Genomic DNA, 20698 nt, shown 5'->3' on the forward strand with positions numbered 1-20698 from the left:
TAGCAGAGAGCTGGATTGGAAGTGGAGCAGCTGAGACTGGAACCGGCACTCATATGGGATGCCGGTGCTGCATACGGAGGATTAACCTACTGCCCCATGGCGCTGGTCCCACAAGAGATTTTAAAGTGGGATTGGAGAAAAGGGTGATATTTGTTCACATGAGCATGTAACTATGAGGAAGAGGGGGCAGTGGGCAGTGGGTACACGTGGGCATGGACGTGCTGGAGGGACACGGGGAGCACAGGTCACCACCCCAACAATCTCACATGAGCCCTGGAGACTGTGAAGACAAAGACAACTTGCTTTCCATGCCTGCTTCTTGTGCTGTTAACAGTCCTCAGAAGTGAGGGGACAAATTTTGGAGTTACACAGGCTGTATTAGATTCCAGATTTGGGACAAAACCCTAAACTTTCTGAACTTTAGTTTTCTTATTTATGCAGTGATGATGTAATGTCTGCCTCTTCACGTGAGAACAAGTTAGTTATTGTACACAAGCCTCTTAGCACAGGCCTTGCTCAAAGGGTGTGCTCAATAAGTGGAAGTAGTCACATGATTTTTAAAATTATTTATGAACTTGAAAAGAGAGAAAGACAAAGATACAGAGAGCTCCCATCCACTGGTTCATTCCTCAAATGCCTGCAACAGCCAGGGCTGGGCCAGGCCAAAGCCAGGAGTCCAGAACTCAATCCAGGTCTCTTGCATAGGCATCAGGGACCCAACCACTTGCGATCTCCCAGGGTGTGCATTAGCAGGAAGCTGGAATTGGGGACAGGGCCAGGACTTGAAATAAGGGATATGGGTGTGGATGTCCTAAGTGTCAGCTTGACCACTGTGCCAAACACCTGCCTCAGATTCCAACCCCTTTGATTTGAAAGAAACCAGGGAAATGGAACAACATAAGCAAAGAGGGATGCAGAACAAGGGCAGTGAGCAGGGTGATCCATCAGCTAAGGGTCTTTTTTTTTAGGTTTATTTATTTAGTTTAAAGGCAGAGTGACAGAGAGAAACAGAGAGAGATAAAAAGATCTTCCATACACTGGTTCACACCCCAAGTGGCCACAACACTGGGAGCTGGGTCAGGCCAAAGGCAAGAGCCTGGAGCTCCATCTGAGGCTCCCAGGTGAGTGGCAGGGGCCTATGCATGTGGGCCATCTTCTGCTGCCTGCCCAGGTGTGGTAGCAGGAAGCTGAATTGGTACTTGAGCAGCCAGGACTCAAACAGGCACTCTGATATGAGATGCTGGCATTGCAAGTGGAGGACTAACCTGCTGCACCATAAGGCCAGCCCTTAATGCTCCAGATTTTTAACCTTTTAAGAATACAACTGCTCCCACAGTCTAGACTAGGCAAGACCGGGAAAATGGCAAAAGCGATAAAGACTAATGGGAGTGAGAGCCAGAAAAACATCTCCCTCCCACCTTCCTGGCAGGTTCTCCCTCTTCCTTGGCAAGTAGATATACATGCTTCTTTGTGTGACCCTGGGTGGGAGGGGATCCACATTCTATTTACACTGTGATTAGCAAAGGGGACAGGTGATCCCTACTGAAGGGCTGTGTGGAAAGACAGTCCACTCTGGTTGCATTTATCCACCTGCACTGGCCCCTCAGAAGGAGATGGAGTGCTTGCTTTTGGAGAGTCCCTAGCAGAACTGCATCCCTCTGTTTCAGAACACAATTTCTAGGGACCTGCAACTGTTGTGGGAGAGGCTGTATTTGCAGCAACAGTTACAATTCATCAGCATGAGTGCAGGGCTGAAGTCCCATCCCAAAACCAGCAGGGATCCATGGAGCACAGCTTGGGAATGACTGCAAAAGCTCATGGCTAAGATTCAACTGTAAGAAGCAAATCTATGCCCTTGTCTGTGGGCAATTCTAGAGCAGCTGCTGGGGAAACAGACTCAGTTCTCCCTGAGGGACCTGCCCAATGTCCACCTAATGCCACACCTTGACCTTGCCCTAGTCTTGGCTTTGTGGACTTCCAAATTCAGGATGCTCCTGAATTGGATCTAGAACCGTTCCACCTGAGCTGGAAGCTGGGAGTCGAACTGGTCTAGCACATGCCCTTTCTCAGACATCAGGAGAGAAGAACCCCAAAGCCAGAGGCCAGCAGTTGTGAGAATTGCCTCCCTCATCTCCTCACTAACACACATGCATGCACACACACATGCACACACACACACATCACCCAGGCCCTTCCCCATGTGTCCTGGGGGCACCAGGTCTGCCACTGAGCTGGCACAGTGAAGGCTGTGAGTACATGGCAGATTGGGGGTTATTTTTAAACACCCTTGCTGGGAGGCAGCAGCGACCTTAAAGTAGGTTGCTTCTCTTTTTCTGGCATTTCATTTTTATTGTAAAAGCATTCATTTGTAGAAGCAGAATTTTAAGTGCCAAAAGTGCACACATAATGCAAATGGCAGATGTTGACCCTTTCCCGTCTCAGTGAGGGCAAAGTGGGGATCGGTTATGACACAGGTACTAGGGAGCTGCAGCCTGCCCTGTCTGGGGAGGGTTGGTCCTCACCAAGGCTGCTCTTCCTTGAACCCCAGGGGCCCCCAGGGTAGGGGTGGGAACAGGAGATTCCTGAAGGGGGGCAGAGTCCCTCCCAGGGAAAGCCAACTGCCCTCTTCACCCTCCTCTCACTGAGCTGAACCCACTTTGCTCGGTCCCATCCAAGGAGAGATGAGACCATGATCTCTCCTCTGAGGGTGACAAGCATGACAGATGCCTGGAGCTTTGTAAGGGGGTCTCAGGAGTTGGGTCTCTGAATAACTATCATAATACATTAATTATGTGATATATGGGTTAGACTATATAAAATGAAATAAAAAGAATGTTAATATAATATTATGCTACTATTAATATATCATTTCAAAGGCCATTTGTTAGATGCCTCATGCATGCCAATATGGTGCTGGATACCAGGGGTTCCAAAGCCCTCAGCTGCTTACCATTGAGAAAGGAAGAAGGTACTTCTGAAAGCTCTCAATGAAAGATCAGTGCCGTGGTGGAGGAGGGGAGGGCAGAAGAGGGAGCTCATCTTGACTCTGAGATGGAGGCTTGGAGTGGAACTCTTGAGGAATGTCTTCCCTCCAGTGCTGGCTGGAGGTACCGGGGCATCAAAGAATGATGGATCCTGTAAGTGATGTGGCTAGTTCACAGAGAGCCCTCTGAAACAACGGTCTCTGCTATTGACTTGACAGTTTGTTCTCTGGCTCAAAAATCCCTGCATGGAGGTCCCCAGCCTGGCTCCCCCAGGAGATGTGTCCACAGCACCATCCCCCCACCAGACTCAAAGCAGTGACCCAGCCACTGTGTGCCCCCAGCGTGCCCACCACCTAAATGGTGATTCATATAAAAGAAGTCTTCAAAGGGCCATGAAAAATGGAAAAAGTATCTATACTTTTATTAATTAAAACAATTTTATGTGGAAGACAAAGTGATGACAGAGTTCTTCCACCCACTGGTTCACTCATCAAATGACCATAATAGCAGGGGTTAGGCCAGGCTGAATCCAGGAGCACAGGACTCCATGAAGGTCTCCTTCATGGGTGACAGAGATCCAGGCACTTGAGCCATCACTTGCTGCCTCTGAGGGTGCGCATCAGCAGGGAGCTGGAATCAGAAGCAGAACCTGGACTTGAACCCAGGCACTCTGATATGACATGGGTGTCTTAACCACTGCTCAAACACACACACTTTTCCATGGATTTGCAAGCATTTTTGCTCCCAAGTGAGCTTGTCTTTTCCTTCTGTTTTCTCCTCTTATGTTTTTTTGAATAAACTCAGTGAAAAGTGTCAGAGATGTCTGGACTGTTTTGGACTCCCTTGGCTAAGGTACCTCAAGTTGCTTTGGATGAAGCAGGGTGAACACACCAGTCACTGTGCCCGATTTCCACACCTCCAGGTGTCAGAGAGCTTGGTGATTTGCAACATGATGATTACAGCTGTCCCTTGGTCTGGGAAATCCACCTATCACAAAAGCTTAGTGGTGTCATTCCACCACTGCCAACATTAAGCAGTGATACCAAAGACAGACTTCAACCCAGATACCCCTGAGCCCTCTCCAAGCTTTTCTAGATCTTTGCTTTTTCTCAACTTTGTGATTTCTCAACTTTCATGATATCAGAGCCCCATCCCAATTCTTCAGCATTGGACTTGGAATGAGCAGCCAATCAGGGACTCACCATGGAGAGCAAGTGCGGGAGAAATGAGCAGGTGAAATCTCTACATGGCCCCCCAAGTCAGAGTTTCCATGATCCCCTGCCCCTGCCATGCTCTTATTTTTGTTAAAAGTTTACTTATTTACTTGAAAGAAAATGAGTGAGAAAGAGAGAGAAAGAGAGAGAGAGAGAGAGATGTTTTTCATCCACTGGTTCACTCCTCAAATAGCCTAAACAGTTAGAGCTGGGCCAGGCTGAAACCAAGAGCTTGGAACTCCACACAGGTCTCCCTTTAAGGTGTCAGGGATCCAAATAATTGAGCCATCTTCTACTGCTTTCCCAGGCACTTTAGCAGGGAGCTGGACAGGAAGCAGGACTGAGATTCTAGCTAGCACTCAGATACGTGACACTGGTATTGCAAGCGGCTTAACCTGTTGCACCGCAATGCTGGCTCCCTACCCCTACCCCGCCACTGCCATGTTCTTCTTATCAAGAGCCCCACCCACTTCCTTCCCATTACTGGACGTTCTTCAGATCCAAATGTCCTAGATCTGCTTCCTGAAACCACAAATGTGAGGAGACAATAAAAACCAAAATGAAAAGCCACCATTTACAAATCAAAAGCAGCATCACCCCTTTATTCTGTTGGAATAATGAGCCAGGTACCTGTGCACAGACTGCCAAACTCAGAATAAAACACGGTCGGAAGGACCTCAAAATGACTCCTTTCTTCCTTTACAGAGATTGCTACATGAAATACGATCCTGGGAATTTGATCCACTCAACTCTTATTATTTATAGATTTCCTGAGCATTATAGTAGATCTAACAAAGGCTGAATATAATTGTAGATACCTGGGATGAAATATTACACTTTTCCTTCTCCATAAAGAGAAGAGTAGGTTAGCTTCTTAAAAATTATTCATATTGGATACTTACCTGGCAGGGGAGATACCATGATCATGAAGGTGGTTTTCCCAGGGCGAGGCTTATCCATTGCACTCCGGATGTGCTGACCCCTGCGATTTCCCCAAATGTGGGAAACTCGACTGCATAATTTGTGGTAGTGGGGGACTGCGTTTGTGCTCTCCCCTGTAAATAAAACAAAAAAGATTAAAAAAATTATTCATATTGGAGCTGACATCATGGTACACTGGCTTAAACCACTGCCTGCCGTCCTGGCATCCCATATGGGCCCTGGTTCAAGTCCTGGGTGCTCCACTTCCAATCCAGCTCTCTGCTAATGTGCTTGGGAAAGCAGTGGAAGATGGCCCAACTGCTTGGGCCCCTGCCACCCATGTGGAAGACCTGGATGAAGCTCTTGGCTCCTGACTTCACCTTGGCCCAGCCCCAGCCACTGTGGCCATTTGGGAAGTGAGCTAGTGGATGGAAGACCTCTCTCTCTCTCTCTCTCTCTCTCTCTCCTTGTTTCTGTGTGTGACTCTTTCAAATAATAAAATAAATCTTTAAAAATTATTCATATCTATAGATGATGGATAGATAAGGCTGAGTGCTTGCCCTAAAGAGTGGAATTAAATGATTCTCTGAGAATGTCCATTACAAAGTGAAACTCTGGAAGGTGTGTTTACACTTCTGGCAGGATCTGGGCCAGCTGGGGAAGACCTTCTTGACATTTATCTTTCACACTGAAGGGGAAAGAAGGATTTAAATTCCAGTTCTCACCATTATTCACTTAATTGTCCTGGATCTGCTGTTGTCTAGAAAAACCATCCATATTTTTCTCTGCTTTCCTGGTATTTATACCTAATATTTCTGCTGGATGGGCTGCTACTTTGAGCAGCTGGAGTTGGGTAATAGGGATAGTCACAGCATAGAGGGTCCTGGGGTCTGAGTTCATGTCCCATCTCTGGTTGTTGCTGAGTAACAAAACCACTCAGAGCCTCTGTGTCTCCCAGGCAGGGGGATGATGACTTCCTGTGAAGTTGGCCCTGAATCTGACATGTGGATGTGGGTAGGTGAATGGCAATGATTGCTACTGTTTTCCCACACCAGTCCAGGGCCCTCTGAATCATTGCCAAGATCTCCCCACTAGGGATGATGTTGGCAGTCGTGGGTTTTGTGTGAGCCTAATCACTCCTCCAGATTTCCAGCTAACTGAGAGCTAGACACAGATCCCAGAGGAAATTAATGCACAAAATTCACTTAATTGCTGTTACAGGTATACTGGAGAACACAGTTTGTACCTACGATGGAAGTGGATTCTGTTCCATCTGCCCTGCCCTCAACAGTCTCAACCTGGGGCTTTCCCACTGGAGGCGAGTGGTTGACATCCACCCATCCAGCCTCCTTCCCCAACAAGCTTGAACAGCTAGGATGCGGACAGTAAGCCATTGGGCCAAGTCGGAGCAGTTACATTCAACACGCTGTGACAAATCACAGAGACAAGAGAATGTCAGCTCCTGCCTACACTCTCATGGGAAGGAGAGAATGGAGAGTAGGGAGGAAATAACAGAAGCTTATTCCCCAATTCTTCCCCACTGAGAAAAGGGGGGCTGAGGACGTGCCTGTGTTGCAAAGTAGGACAGGAATATAAAGGAAAGGAGAAAGGTTCTCTCTATTGTGTATTGGCATGAGATACCTTTCTCTTGACTTATTGTATGGTATGGTTCCAAAAGCAATCATAAAAGTCAACTCTATATACATGCATGAAATATTCCTAGGTGTATAGTACCAGGGCAGACTTCATCACATTGAATATTTACTGCATATGAAATATGTGGCCAACTTCCTTCTAAATTTGGAGATGGTGTTACATCAACATGATCATCAACAAGACTTCTCAGAGCTGTTAATATTCCAAAGCTCTTTGTGGGGTTCCTGCTTCATTAAAGTGACAAACACCCACTACAACCTGTCCTGCTGTCTGATCACAGCAACTAAAAACTGTTGATAGGAAAAACAGAAAATATAATAACTGAGGACTGGACTCTGAGAAGTAAAGAGAAGCAGGTGGATTATGGAGAGGAGTCAAAGCTAGGAAAAGGGACCACAAAGGCAAGTCTCAAAATCTCTCTCTCTCTCCGCCTTTCCCTCTCTCTCGCTCTCTGCACCCTAACTCCTTCTCGTACATCTTTGCCCTGAAGATGGCATCTAGCCACTGAGCAATGTGTGTGGGTGGTCACAAAGGTGGTTAAAACTGCAGTAAAAATTACATCTTTTGGGGCCGGCGCTGTGGCATGGTGGGTAAAGCTGCCGCCTGCAGTGCTGCATCCCATATGGGTGCTGGTTCGAGTCCTGGCTGCTCCTCTTCCAACCCAGTTCTCTGCTATGCCCTGGGAAAGCAATAGAAGATGGCCCAAGTCCTTGGGCCCCTGCACCCCCATGGGAAACCCAGAAGCTCCTGGCTCTTGGCTCCTGGATTCAGATTGATTCAGCTCAGACCACTGTGGCCATTTGAGGAGTGAACCAGAGGATGAAAGATCTCTTTCTCTGTCTCTGCCTCTGCCTCTCTGTAAATCTGCCTTTCAAGTAAATAAATAAATCTTAAAAAAAAAAATACATCTCTCAGAGGAGGAGTGGGCAGCAGACCTGCAACCCACATCAAAAGTGCCTGAGTTTAATTCCTGGGTCCAGTTCCTGACCCCAGCTTCCTGGGAGACAGTGGTGGTGGCCCAGTGATTGGGTTTCTGTCACTCACGTGAAATACCTGGATTGAGTTTGCAGCCCTGGCTGGGCCCTGACCCAGCCCTAACTACTGCAGACATTTGGTGAATGAAACACAGATGAGATAGCTGTTTCCCTTTCTCTCTCTTTATGCCAGTCAAATAATTACTAACAATAAGGAAAAGCTATCTACTGTGGGCTGGAGATGAGGAGGAAATCTGAGACTGTGTACAGACTTCACAGCCTCAGCATTAGCCCTGAGTAATGCTCAAGAAGATGAGACAGAACTTCTGGTCCAAATCTTATTGAGATAACTGCTAATACTCAACGAAAGCATCAACAGCCTCCCTGATATTATAGTAGGGTTCAGAGTCTGCAACAAAATACATCCACAGTGTCCAATGATACAATCTCAAGTTACAAGACATGGACCAGAAGGGGGCAGGCAGTTAAGATGCTGCGGGGACGCCTGCATCCCAAGACATAGTGTCTGGGTTAGAGTCCTGACTTTGCCTCTGACTCCAGCTTCTGTATTGTGCACCCTGGGAAACAGCAGGTAAGATTTCATGTAGCTGGATTCCTGCTACCCACAGGGGTGGCCCAGACTGAGTTTGGGGTCCTAGCTTGGCCTGGTCCAGCCCTGGCTATTGGAAGCATTTGGGAAGTGAACCCATGGACGGAAGCTCTCTTTGTCTCTCTGTCTGTCTGAATTTCTGCCTTTCCAATAAATTTTATTTAAAAAGGAAAGTGTGTCAATTCTCAAGAGAAAGGGCAAGCAACAGATGCCATCCACCAGATGAAGCAGATGTTGAGATTATCAGGCAAAGATTCAAAGCACCTGTGAAAATTACACTTGATGAGGCAAAGAAAAACTACATTTGCAATGAATGACAAAAAGGCGTTCTCACCAGACAAATCCAACTACAAAAATGAAACAAAGGTAGATTTTAGAACTGAAAAATACAGCAAGTAGAACAAAGATTACTGGATGGGCTCAATCACAGACTAGAGACATGGGAGAGAACCAAGGAAATCTTATCCCATATTAAAGAGACTAAAATGACTGAAATAGATGAAGAGGCACTGTGGCGTAGTGGGTAAAGCTGCTGCCTGCGGTGCCAGCATCCCATATGGGCGCCAGTTTGGGTCCTAGCTGCTCCACTTCCAATCTAGCTCTCTGCTATGGCCTGGGAAAGCAGTAGAAGATGGCCCAAGTCCTTGGGCCCCTGCACCCAGGTGGGAGACCCAGAGGAAGCCCCTGGCTCCTGGCTTTGATAGGCACAGCTCCAGCCATTGCGGCCAATTGGAGATTGAACCAACGGATGGAAGACCTCTCTCTCTCTCTCTCTCTCTCTCTCTCTCTCTCTCTTTCTCTCTGCCTCTCCTGAGTGTAACTCTGACTTTCAAATAAATAAATAAATCTTAAAAAAAAAAAAATAAGAAGAAGAAAGTAGATGGAGAGAGACCCAGGGTCCTTGGGGCACTATCCAAAGGGCCACACATATTTCACTGAAATCCAAGGAAAGGAAAGAATGATTGGGAAAGAAAAATATCTGATAGAATTATGGCTATAGAGTAAACCCCAAACAAGATAAACTATTTTTAAAAACACCTAGAAACTTCATAATCAAATTTCTAAAATCAAAGATAAAGAAAAAATACTGACAGTAGCTAGAAAACAATGATGTTATATACAAGGTATAAATAATTCAAATAACTTGATTTCCAAAATGTCAGGGTGGGGAGTGTAGGGGGGTTGGGCATACGTAGCATTTTGGTGCAGTGGAATAAGCCACCACTTACAACACCAATATCTGTATCAGAGCACTAGTTGGATTCCATCTGCTTTGCTTCCCTTCTAGCTTCCTAGGAAAGCAGCAGATGATGCCTCAAGTGCTTGAGCCTCTGACACCACGTGGGAGGCCAGGACGGAGCTCCAGCTCCTGATTTTGGCCTGGCACAGCCCCAGCTCTTGCAGCCATTTAGGGAGTGAACCAGCAGGTGCAAGACCTCTCTCTCTCCCTCCCTCTCTCTCTCTCTCTGCCTTTCAAATAAATAAAATAAATCTTAAAGAAAATAATAAATAACTGCTGACTCAGAATTCTAAGTCCAGCAAAAAGTTCCTTCAGGAATAAAGGTAAATAAAAATGTCCTCAGATTAAGAAAAACCAAGGAAGTTTCTCACCCAGACATCCTGCTCTGGAAGAAATGCTAACGGAAGTTCTTCAGGTGGAAGGGAAGTGAGCTCAGGGAGAAACGCGGGTCTTTGGGACTAACAGCAGGGCGACAAATATGGCAAATATCTAAGCAGATATAGAAGACCACCCCTCCCCCACCAAAGTCCTTAAATCGGCATGACTATTGAAAATAAAAATGATAAAATGTCAATGTGTGCACCTTTCAAAATATGCAGGAGACTAGTACAAAAGAACATGAAGCCCAGAGTGGAACAATTAGTGATAGCAGGGTTGCTAATTTAGGTTTTAAGCACCAGCCCTCTTTGTTGGGGCGTGGCCAGCCTACCTCGGACATCAAGGGAGTGTGCCCACGATGTAAGATCTCTATCTGCCTCTCATTGTCTCACAAATAAAAATAAAATAACTTTTTTACAAAAAGATATTCGCTCTAAGTAGACTTGAGAGGCCAGACACGTGATTTATTGGGAAAAAATATAACATCAACTTTATAATTTTAACTTGTTTAAATGCACAGGTCACAAGACACTAAGTGCATTCCTTTTGTTATACATCATCTCTAAGGCCTGAAAGACTGGTCCTCTTGAAAAACTCCAACTCTGTAATCACTGAGCACGAACCCCCATTTCCCCGGCTCCCAGTCCCCGGCCGCCGCCCCTATCTTCTCCGGCCCAGCTCTGGGAGTTTGCCAGCTCCTGGCTCCTCATCTGAGTGAAATCCCACAGCATTTGTCTTCTGTGGGTGGCTCATTTCACTTAGTGGAATGTCCTTCTCTGTCTCTTACGACCTTTTTAAAAATTGCTGGTCTGTTTTGTCAACATTAGCATGGCCTCTCCTGCTCTTTTTTGGTTACTAAGAGCACAGATGAACTTTTCTCCATCTGGCTGTGTCTTCGGCTCTAAAGTGAGTCTCCTGTAAAACTGTGTGTAGTTGGGTCATGTTTTTGTGTCTATTCTGTACATCAGTTGGAGATTGAAGCATTTAATCTATTTAGGGTTAAGGCGTGATGGACAAGGTGTGGCCTGTTTCTGTCATTTTGCTCTGTTTTCTCTTAGAGCTTTTTGTCCCTCATTTTCTTCATCATGGTCTTTTTTTTTTTAGTTGATTTTTTTGTACTGAGAAGATTACATTCTCTGCACATTTTCCTGACTTACGAAGGGTCTGCTTGCAATTTTTCAAGTTTACGATGGTGTAAAAATGGCTTGCATTCAGTAGAAGTTTTACACTGAATTTTGAATTCGGGTCTTTCCCTGGCCCACTGTTCAGCTTCTGATGTTTTTCCACTGGGAACCCCCAGAAATCATGGAGCTCTTCAGTGTTCCATGGCGCAAAGCACCAGTTCATGCAACAGCACTCATGCCACTTCCTCTCTCCGTGAGCTGGTCACTTCCCTGCAGGGGACTGGAGCCATGGCAGACTGGAAGCATCTAGGAAGCTTTTCAAAATCAGATTTCTGAGGGGCCGGTGCTGTGGTGTGGCCTGTAGCTGTGGCTGCCTGTGATGCCGTATGGGTGTCGGTTTGCATTCTGGCTGCTCCACTTCTGATCCAGCTCTTTGCTATGGCCCGGGAAAGCAGTAGAACATGAACCTAGTACTTGGGCCCCTGCACATGCATGGGAGACCCTGAAGAAGCTCCTGGCTCCTGGCTTCAGATGGGCACAGCTCTGGTCATTGTGGCCATTTGGGGAGTGAACCAGTAGATGGAGGACCTCTCTCTCTCTCTCTGCCTCTGCCTCTCTGTAACTCTGCCTTTCAAATAAATGAATAAATCTTTTTAAAAAATCTACATGGAAGATCTCTCTCTCTCTCTCTCTCTCTGTGTGTGTGTGTGTGTGTGTGTGTGTCTGGCTTTCAAATAAATGAATAAAATCTTTTTTAAAAAATCAGATTTCTGGGTCCACTCTTGGTCTGGTTGGGCAGGTTTGTGGTGGGCCTGGGAATCCGTGGTTGGCTGCCTTTTCCAGGGAGCCCTGTCTGTAGCCAAATGGAAGGAGGCCAGCTCTGTATTTCTTCTGGCAGGAGTGCCTCATTGCAAAGCCCCTGGGGTTGTGGAGGGGAGGGAGGAGGGCTCCAGACCCCTTCTAGCTCCTGACCCACCTGCCCCTGTAGCAAGGACTGCCCTTCCCCCACCCTGGGGTGCCTTTGTGTCCCCTCTTTTGGATGGGCTGTAACTGCTTGGCCTCATTGTGAGGTCTTTGAAGACCCAAGGCAGATCTCAATGTCCTGAGGGCCTCTTGTGCCTACCTGTTGAGAGCAGTGTCAAAAGTGAGCTTTAGGGCCGGCGCCGTGGCTCACTAGGCTAATCCTCCACCTTGCAGCACCGGCACCCCGGGTTCTAGTCCCGGTCGGGGCACCAGATTCTGTCCCGGTTGCTCCTCTTCCAGGCCAGCTCTCTGCTGTGGCCCGGGAATGCAGTGGAGGATGGCCCAAGTACTTGGGCCCTGCACCCCATGGGAGACAGGAGAAGCACCTGGCTCCCGCTTTCGGATCAGTGCGGTGCACCAGCCGCGGTGGCCATTGGAGGGTGAACCAATGGCAAAGGAAGACCTTTCTCTCTGTCTCTCTCTCACTGTCCACTCTGCCTGTCAAAAAATAAAATAAAATAAATAAATAATAAATTTTAAAAAAGTGAGCTTTATCCTATATGAGCTCTGCCTGCATCACATGAGCTCACTGGCCTGGCTCGCCCTGGTTTGAATACATGTCCCACACAAGTCTGAGACTCAAGCTTTTATATTGTTGGTACTCTCTAATCTTGCCTTAAATGTGTTGAATAATATAATAATATAATAATAATATATATAATATAATAATGATAAACCCCAGACAATATGTTTTTTAAAAATTTATTTTATGGGGCTGGCGCTGTGGCGTAGCAGGTAAAGCCACCACCTGCAGTGCTGGCATCCCATATGGGCACTGGTTTGAGTCCTGGCTGCTCCACTTCCAATCTAGCTCTCTGCTATGGCCTGCGAAAGCAGTGAAAGATGGCCCAAGTCCTTGAGCCCTTGTACCCATATGGGAGACCTGGAAGAAGCTCCTGGCTCCTGGCTCTGGGTTGGCCAAGCTCCAGCCATTGTGGCCATTTGGGGGATGAACCATCAGATGGAAGACTTCTCTCTCTGCCTCTGCCTCTCTGTAACTCTGCCTTTCAAATTAATCTTTCAAAAAAAAAAGATTCATTTTATTACTTTATTTATTTGAAAGAGTGACAAAGAGAGAGGAAGAGACAGAGAGAGAAAGAGATCTTCTATCCGCTGGTTCACTCCCCAAATCCTCGCAAATGCCAGGGCTGGGCCAGGCCCAACCAGGGGCCTGGAACTCCATCCAGGTCCCTCATGTGGGTGGGCCATCTTCCGCTGCCTTCCCAGGCGCATTAGGAAGGAGCTGGAGCAGAAGCCAAGCAACTGGGATTCAAGCTAGAGCTCCCTCTGATGTGGGCTGCCGGAGTGGGAGTTGCGGGTGGTGGCCTAACTCTGTGCCACAGAGCCAGACCTAGCCTCAGAGGTTCTTAATGAGAGCAGGCTTCCTGCCCATGCAGTGCCCAAGCCCCTGCTGCTTCCATGTGAGCCATGGGGCTTGGAGCTGCCATGCTCCCTGCACACAGAACTGTGCTCTCTGCAATTCAAGATGCAGTAACATGAAAGAAAGGTTTGCCTGTCTACACGGAAGAGCCTGGAAGGCCCATGCATACGCTCCTACTGGAACTGAGTGGGACTTGACTCCAGCAACTCAGGATGGGGCTGGGGCCTTGGCCTGGGGGGGGGGGGGGTCCGGCCCAGGGTTGCGGAGGGAATCCGAGGATTCCAGAGCCTCTCCGAAGCCCCGCTGAGACTTGTTCTGGATGAACTACTAGGCAACTTTAGGGCAAAGGTAGAGAAGTGTATTGTGCGCCATCTTCTGCATGGTTCTATGTAGTCATCAGCACGCCTGGTGCTGCTTCTGGTCACCAATGGCTCACGCCGGCCTTTCCCAAGGGCAAGCCTGGGGGACTATATCTGGAGGCAACTGGCCCCAGGTGATGGGCTGCTTCAAGCTGATATCAGTTAGTTCCTTTTTTTTTTTTAATTTTTTTTTTCTGTTTTGAGCAGTTCTGTGCTTTTGTGGGGGAAAGGATGTCATTTGGCTTTGAAGCGAATCCAAACTCCGCACAGTCTGTTTTCTCCTTAAAGCGAGTTGGTCTCCGTTCCCTCCAGATGGGTAATTTACGATAGTGCCTGGCGCAGCCCGGCCTTTAATTGCCAACATATCCTGCTTTACACGTCCTGTGCTTTCTGATCCGGTTCTCTGGCCGTGCTGGGTTATGAATTTCAAAGAACAAGTGGAGCTGAGAGCTGCAGCCCCAATGATGACAATGCCATCTTTGCAGCAATGAAAAGCCGCTCACGAAACCAGCCCTTGGAGCCCTTTGGTTGGGTTTCTCTGTTTGCTCACAGAATATTCGGGGAAGGAAGCCCCAGCACTGCGTGGGCGCCGGGTGTTTGCAGCTGAGTCTTCCTCCGGTGACTATGCACCTTGACCAGATCAGTTATGTTGCCTCTCTAGACAGGGGGGAAGGGAGTTGACAGAATTACAGCCCAGTGGTGGGGTCTGTCCAAGACAGTTCTCTGCCCTCACCTCTGTGAACAGCTTCCATCACTCAGAATCCTCTGGTTCAAGTCTCCCTAACACATGGGCCCAAAGTCGAATCAGTCTTTCTGTCTGTTGTTTTCACCAAGAGGAACCTAGGGCTTCTTTGTGCTTGGAGAATTATTAAATGGAATCAAGGGCTGTTGACAAACCCCGCCTGGAGGAGACACAGAAAGGGATTTGTGGATCTGTAAGAAATGCGGATTAAAATCCCCAGCCGCAGCCAGAGGGCCTGGACAGCCCATGAGTGAGGCTTGCATCTTTGGGAAGGAATTGACAAAAATGATGCACAAGCAGAGAAAGTGGATGAAGGTATGGATCAAAGAAATCACCGACTAAGTCCATGAGAGCTTTTAATTTTGTCAGACATGCAGAAAATTTGCATCTCACCATTTCTCATTCAGAACTCAAAAAGGAGGTCGAAGATTTCCTTTCTCCTTCAAACATGAACCTGCAAAGAGCTTTTTTCTGGGTTCCAGGCCTGAATGCTGCACACAGGAGGTTAAATCTTGGATTTCCTCTGCAGGAGGCTGGGCTCAGGCCTTGTCAGGCTGAAATGAGTCTGAACTGGGCTGAGGGTTATGGTGAGAACCTCATCAGGGACTGTGGAGACCTGGGGCTGCTCTGAGTTAGCCTTGCCTTTGTGTGGACTTGGATAAACCTCAGCACAACTCTCCAGGCCCCCACTGCCATGTGCACCAGTGGAAGCCTCCCTGGCAGAGGTGAAGAGGGCTCAGTGGTGGATGTGCTCTGGGACCTCCTGTGCACCTGTGCACGTGTCACTGCTGACTCCCTGCACTTCTCTCAAAAGGCTTGGGGTTTTCTGCAGGATCCGCTGGCTTCCTGCTCTTGCTACGATGATGTGCAAATGTTGCGTTTGCTCCACGTTGGTCTTATTTCCTGTGAGGCAGCAAGGGGCGAGAGGAAAGGGGAAAGGAATCAGGGCCCATGTTCTGCTTCCACCACTGTGGCTGTGTGGCTTCCGGGAAAACACCTGACTGTCCGGGCTTTAGTTTCCTTATCTATAAACCAGGGGTTATCTCTTTCTAAAAATTTTATTTATTGCAGAGGAAGGGTATCTGAGAGAGGGATTTGGGTGTGTGGGGGGGTCTTTCATCCACTGGTTCACTCTCCAAATGGCCACAATGGCCAGGCCTGGGCCAGGCTGAAGCTAGGAGATTTGAACTCCATCCAGGTCTCCCACATGGGATGCAGGGACTCAAGTACCGGGTTCGACTTCCACTGCCTTCCCAGGTCCATTAGCAGAGAGCAGCTTAACCTGCTGTGCCACAACGCCTGTTCCTAACGTGACAGCTCTAGTTCACTCAGCACAAACCCTTCAGAAATGGACACCACTGGTTTCTACTATGCATGCCTGTGGCCTCAAAAAAATAAAAATAAACATTGCTTGAGTAAGTAGATTCCTTAAGAAGTAAATAAAAAGGTGTTGTGGCGTAGCAGGTTAAGCCACCACCTATGGTGCCAGCATCCCGTATAAGTGATGGTTCAAGTCTCAGTTGCTCCATTTCCTGTCTGGTTCTGGGTTAACACACTTGGGAAGACACAACTTCCACTCAAGACAGCCCACATGCTTGGACCCCTGCCACCCATGTGGGAGACCCAAATGAAGTTCTAGGCTCCTGACTTCCGCCTGGCCCAGTCCTGGCCATTGCAGCCATTTAGGGAGTGAACCAGTGGATGGAAGATCTTTCTCTCCCTGTCTCTGTAACTCTGCCTTCCAAATAAATAATTTTTTAAAAAAGAATAAAAAGCCTAAATGAATAAAATTAAATAAATCTTCTCATAAATCTCTGAGTCCCAGTAAGTCCATGGTGTGAATTGCTCTGGCCTTGAATGGCGTCTCTGGCCCTATCCGCATCACTGCCCCTTGCTGCCCGATGCACAGGTGGTTTGCAAACTCCCTGTGGCATTCCATGTTTTGTGAGTACAGCCACAAATATCACCCACCCTCTGGAATCCCAATTCTTCCAGGTTCCGTGCACCTGCTACTGAATCTGTGAAAATGTCCTGCCTTAATCTGTGTCAAAGGCAGTTCTTTTCAAAAACAGTGTCAGGAATTTTGTTCTTGTTTATTTTCTGGGCTTTGACTCCTCCCTGTTGACACCCTGATCCTCGGTGCCCTGGGGACCCCTGACACAGGAGAGCCCCCACCTTCTCCCAGGCTGTAGCCACTTCCCTGCAGCTCTGCCAGCTATGGGCGGAGTCCAGGGATGTCTGTTTTCTCATGTGCAGAGTGAAGGGTTTAGACAGTGATTCTGAAACTCCTCCAGCTATTTTTCTTTTGAAATGAACTTTTACCAAATGATTTTTTAAATTAAAAAATATATTTATTGATCTACTCAAGAGGCAGAGGGATGGGCCGGCGCCGCGGCTCACTAGGCTAATCCTCCGCCTTGCGGCGCCGGCACACTGGGTTCTAGTCCCGGTTGGGGCGCCGGATTCTGTCCCGGTTGCTCCTCTTCCAGGCCAGCTCTCTGCTGTGGCCAGGGAGTGCAGTGGAGGATGGCCCAGGTGCTTGGGCCCTGCACCCCATGGGAGACCAGGAAAAGCACCTGGCTCCTGGCTCCTGGCTCCTGCCATCGGATCAGCGCGGTGCGCCGGCCGCAGCGCACCGGCCGCGGCGGCCATTGGAGGGTGAACCAACGGCAAAGGAAGACCTTTCTCTCTGTCTCTCTCTCTCACTGTCCACTCTGCCTGTCAAAAAAAAAAAAAAAAAAAAAAAAAAAAAAAAAAAAAAGAGGCAGAGGGAGAAAGACAGAGAGCTCCCATCTGCTTGTTCATTCTCCTAAATGTCACAATGGCCCACGGCTAGGGCAAAATGGGGATCCAGGAACCCAACCCAGGTCTCCCATGTGGGTGACAGGGGCCCATCTATTGGAACCATCACTGGGTGATGCTCACAGGGTGAGCATTAACAGGAAGCTGGAATTAGGAGTGGAGCCAGGCACTCTGAGATGGGATGAAGGCATCCCTGCTGGTACCCTAACCCCTGACTCCCACTGTTCTTCCAGCCAGAGGACCCTCACCAAGTAGTGGAGGATGTTTGTCACAATTCTAGGCCAGCATCTCTAGCACTCAAAGATACTACAACAGAAAGAAAAATGCCTTCCCTGCGTCCTTGGGACACACACACAATGTACAGCTCACTCCCAAGTGATTTCTAGAGTGCCCAGGACTGTCTGACCTGGGAACCCACCACAGTGTAAAAATCACTGCAGACCTGGGGTAGGGTTTTCTCTGCCCCAGGTCCCTAGGGACTGAAAGGAAACAATTTGTCCTGGTGAGGAGCTGCTCCAGACAGCAGGTGGCAGACAGGCACAAGCCCTGCTCGGTGGGGTCGGCAGGGTTGCGTGCAGACGCCATGAATGAGTGCAGGAGTCACCCTTTGCTCCATTCCCTGGCAGCACCGCCGACCCCCACTCTCCATCGGCTCTCTCCGCCTCGCAGTCCCTGTGTAGAAGCAGATTCCCTCGATCGGGGCTAAGTCCCGTTTTCACCCTGCCATTCTCCGCAGGATGAAATGCCATTCCATTATCCTGTGGCAGTGGCTTTGATTACACAGGCGCTGAAACGGAGAAGCGATGATTGAGGGCCAGACTGAAATCCAATCTCACATACAGAAGGCTGCCTTTATTTATTTATTTACTTACTTACTTATTTATTTATCTCAGGACTCAGCCCTGTTCTCTGGCTTTGTGTTTGCCATTCTGCAGCCCTCACTTCAGGCTAATTGTAATTCATCTGACTAATTCCGATGCTCTAATCTTATTATTCAGTAATTAAGCTTCTTAGGGCAGCATGCTATTTAGCCATAAAAGTAAAATCATTCCTTTCCCGGTTTCAAAATTGTTTGAGTAAGACAAGGGAAGGTCATAGCACCTACTAGACCTACATTTCTTTGGAGCAATAGTTTTTCTTACTTTTTTTAAAAAGGCTTATTTATTTAATTTATGTTTAAGATTTATTTATTTGCAAGGCAGACTTACAGAGAGAGGGAGAGATAGAGATTAGCCATCCTCTGGTTCACTCCTCAAATGGCTACAACAGCCAGATCTGGGCTGGTCCAAAGCCAGGAGCCAGGAGCTTCTTCTGGCTCTCCCACATGGGTGTAGGGGCCCAAGGACTTGGGTGTCCTTTCTTAGGAGCATTAGCAGCGAGCTGAATTGAAAGTGGAGTAGCTGGGACTCCAACCAGCACCCATATGGGATGCTGGTATCACAGGCAGAGGCTTTAGTTGCTATGCCACAATGCCAGCCCCTTTATTTGCTTATTTATTTATTTATTTGAAAGGCAGAGCAAGGGGGCAGAGGGACTCTTTCTTCCACTGATTCACTCCTCAGATGGCTGCAACAGCCAGGTCTGAGCCAGGCTGAAGCCAGGAGCCAGCAGCTTCGTGCTGATCTCCCAAGTGAGTGGCAGGGGTCCAAGTACTTCTGCTGCCTTCCCAGGTGCAGGAGCAGGAAGCTGAATTGGAAGCAGAGTAGTCAGTTCTCTGACTACTGAGGACACTCTGATATGGAATGCCAGCATGGAAAGTGGTGGCTTACCAATGCCAGTCCTGAGCAATCGGTTTCCTTATTGATTAAAGAACTGATGAATCAGTCCAAAGGGGAAAAAGCTTTGCAGGTGTAAAATGTTTGGAGCACTTTTTTTCCCCAGGAGGACAGACATAAATCAGTATGCATCGATCACATACTCTCATCACGAAGACTCAAGAGGAAAATGAACAAGATTTATTCAGAAATAAGAGTATAACATATCCAGCCTTGGGTACTGTAAAATAACAACACCCCCCCCCAAATATGAACACTCGTACATGGGTCATGTCACTTCTGTACTATTTGCATCCTCCTGGCAGCCCTTGGAGGAGATTCTAGCAACTAGAAAAAGAGAGTCAGTTTCCACGCAGCTGTGTGTTTCAGCCTCAGTACTGCTGTATCTGAACCATACCACACTCATACAAAGCAGAAAGGTTCAAGCGGGGCTCAGAAAGTAGAGCTGGAGGGAGGTCCTCCTAGGTCAAAAAAACACCCACTTATCTTCTAAAAGCCAAATGACTCACCAAGGCCCAGCCATGCTTTGGGGAGATTTCTCTGTCAGTTGTGGCCAAATGTGCAGTGGGCTGTGACTGGCACTCCTGTTTCAAGCACTGGAGTTTGTCTTAGGCTAAAGAGGGTGGAGACAGCTCTCACTTAAGCTGAGCAGACCTTACTACCACGCTGTGTGGACACAGCCCCTGTGAGTGCCCAGGGTTGCAGGGCTGGCTGGGGAAGTGCTTGGGTGCCTTAGAGAGAGACTAGTACAATGCAGGCAGGGCTCTGGAGCTGGTCAGTCAGCACAGACACTTAACCACCACAGCCCCGAGGTTGTAAGCTGAAGTGAATCACATTGTAGGGTAGCTTATTAAATGCAGATGCAGCAGCCGCTGTGGTGTAGTGGGTAAAGCTGTTGCCTGCAGTGCAGGCATCCCATATAGGTGCCAGTTCGAGTCCCGGTTGCCCCATTTCACTCCCAGCTCTCTGCTATGGCCTGGGAAAGCAGTAGAAGATGGCCCAAGTTCTTGGGGCCCTGAACCCACATGGGAGACCTGGAAGAAGCTCCTGGCTTCTGGCTTCTGATTGGCCCAACTCCAGCCATTGCAGCCAACTGGAGAGTGAACCAGTGGATGGAAAACTTCTCTCTCTCTCTCTCTCTCTCTGTCTCTCTCTCTCTCTCTCTCTGCCTCTCCTCTCTCTCTGTGTAACTGCCTTTCAAATAAATAAGTAAATTTTTTAAAAAAGAATGCAGATGTATCCCTCCACTCAGAAAACAAAATCTGGCACTCTGTAGCAACCCTGCTGGTCTCCTGATATTTATGGACAGCGTATTTTCCAGGACTGAGTCTTTAGCTCTCCATTGGCAAATGTCTCTGATCGGCATCTCCTCCTGGAATGGGCACTACCCTTACATAGGAAAATCGGTTTTCCATTAGAAGTGGCAAGTGCAGGCCGGCGCCGCGGCTCACTAGGCTAATCCTCCGCCTTGCGGCACCGGCACACAGGGTTCTAGTCCCAGTCAGGGCTCCGGAT

The 20698-nt window shown here is 48.1% G+C and overlaps 1 non-coding gene across 1 annotated transcript; it reads left to right on the plus strand.

Moving 5' to 3' along the window:
• The first annotated feature begins 5092 nt into the window (after positions 1-5092).
• LOC127492232 (U1 spliceosomal RNA) lies at positions 5093-5256 on the plus strand. Its single transcript, XR_007921391.2, has one exon. It is a non-coding gene; the product is annotated as a U1 spliceosomal RNA (small nuclear RNA).
• Positions 5257-20698: the final 15442 nt, after the last annotated feature.

Source organism: Oryctolagus cuniculus, chromosome 9, assembly GCF_964237555.1.
Source record: "Oryctolagus cuniculus chromosome 9, mOryCun1.1, whole genome shotgun sequence".
Taxonomy (NCBI): domain Eukaryota; kingdom Metazoa; phylum Chordata; class Mammalia; order Lagomorpha; family Leporidae; genus Oryctolagus; species Oryctolagus cuniculus.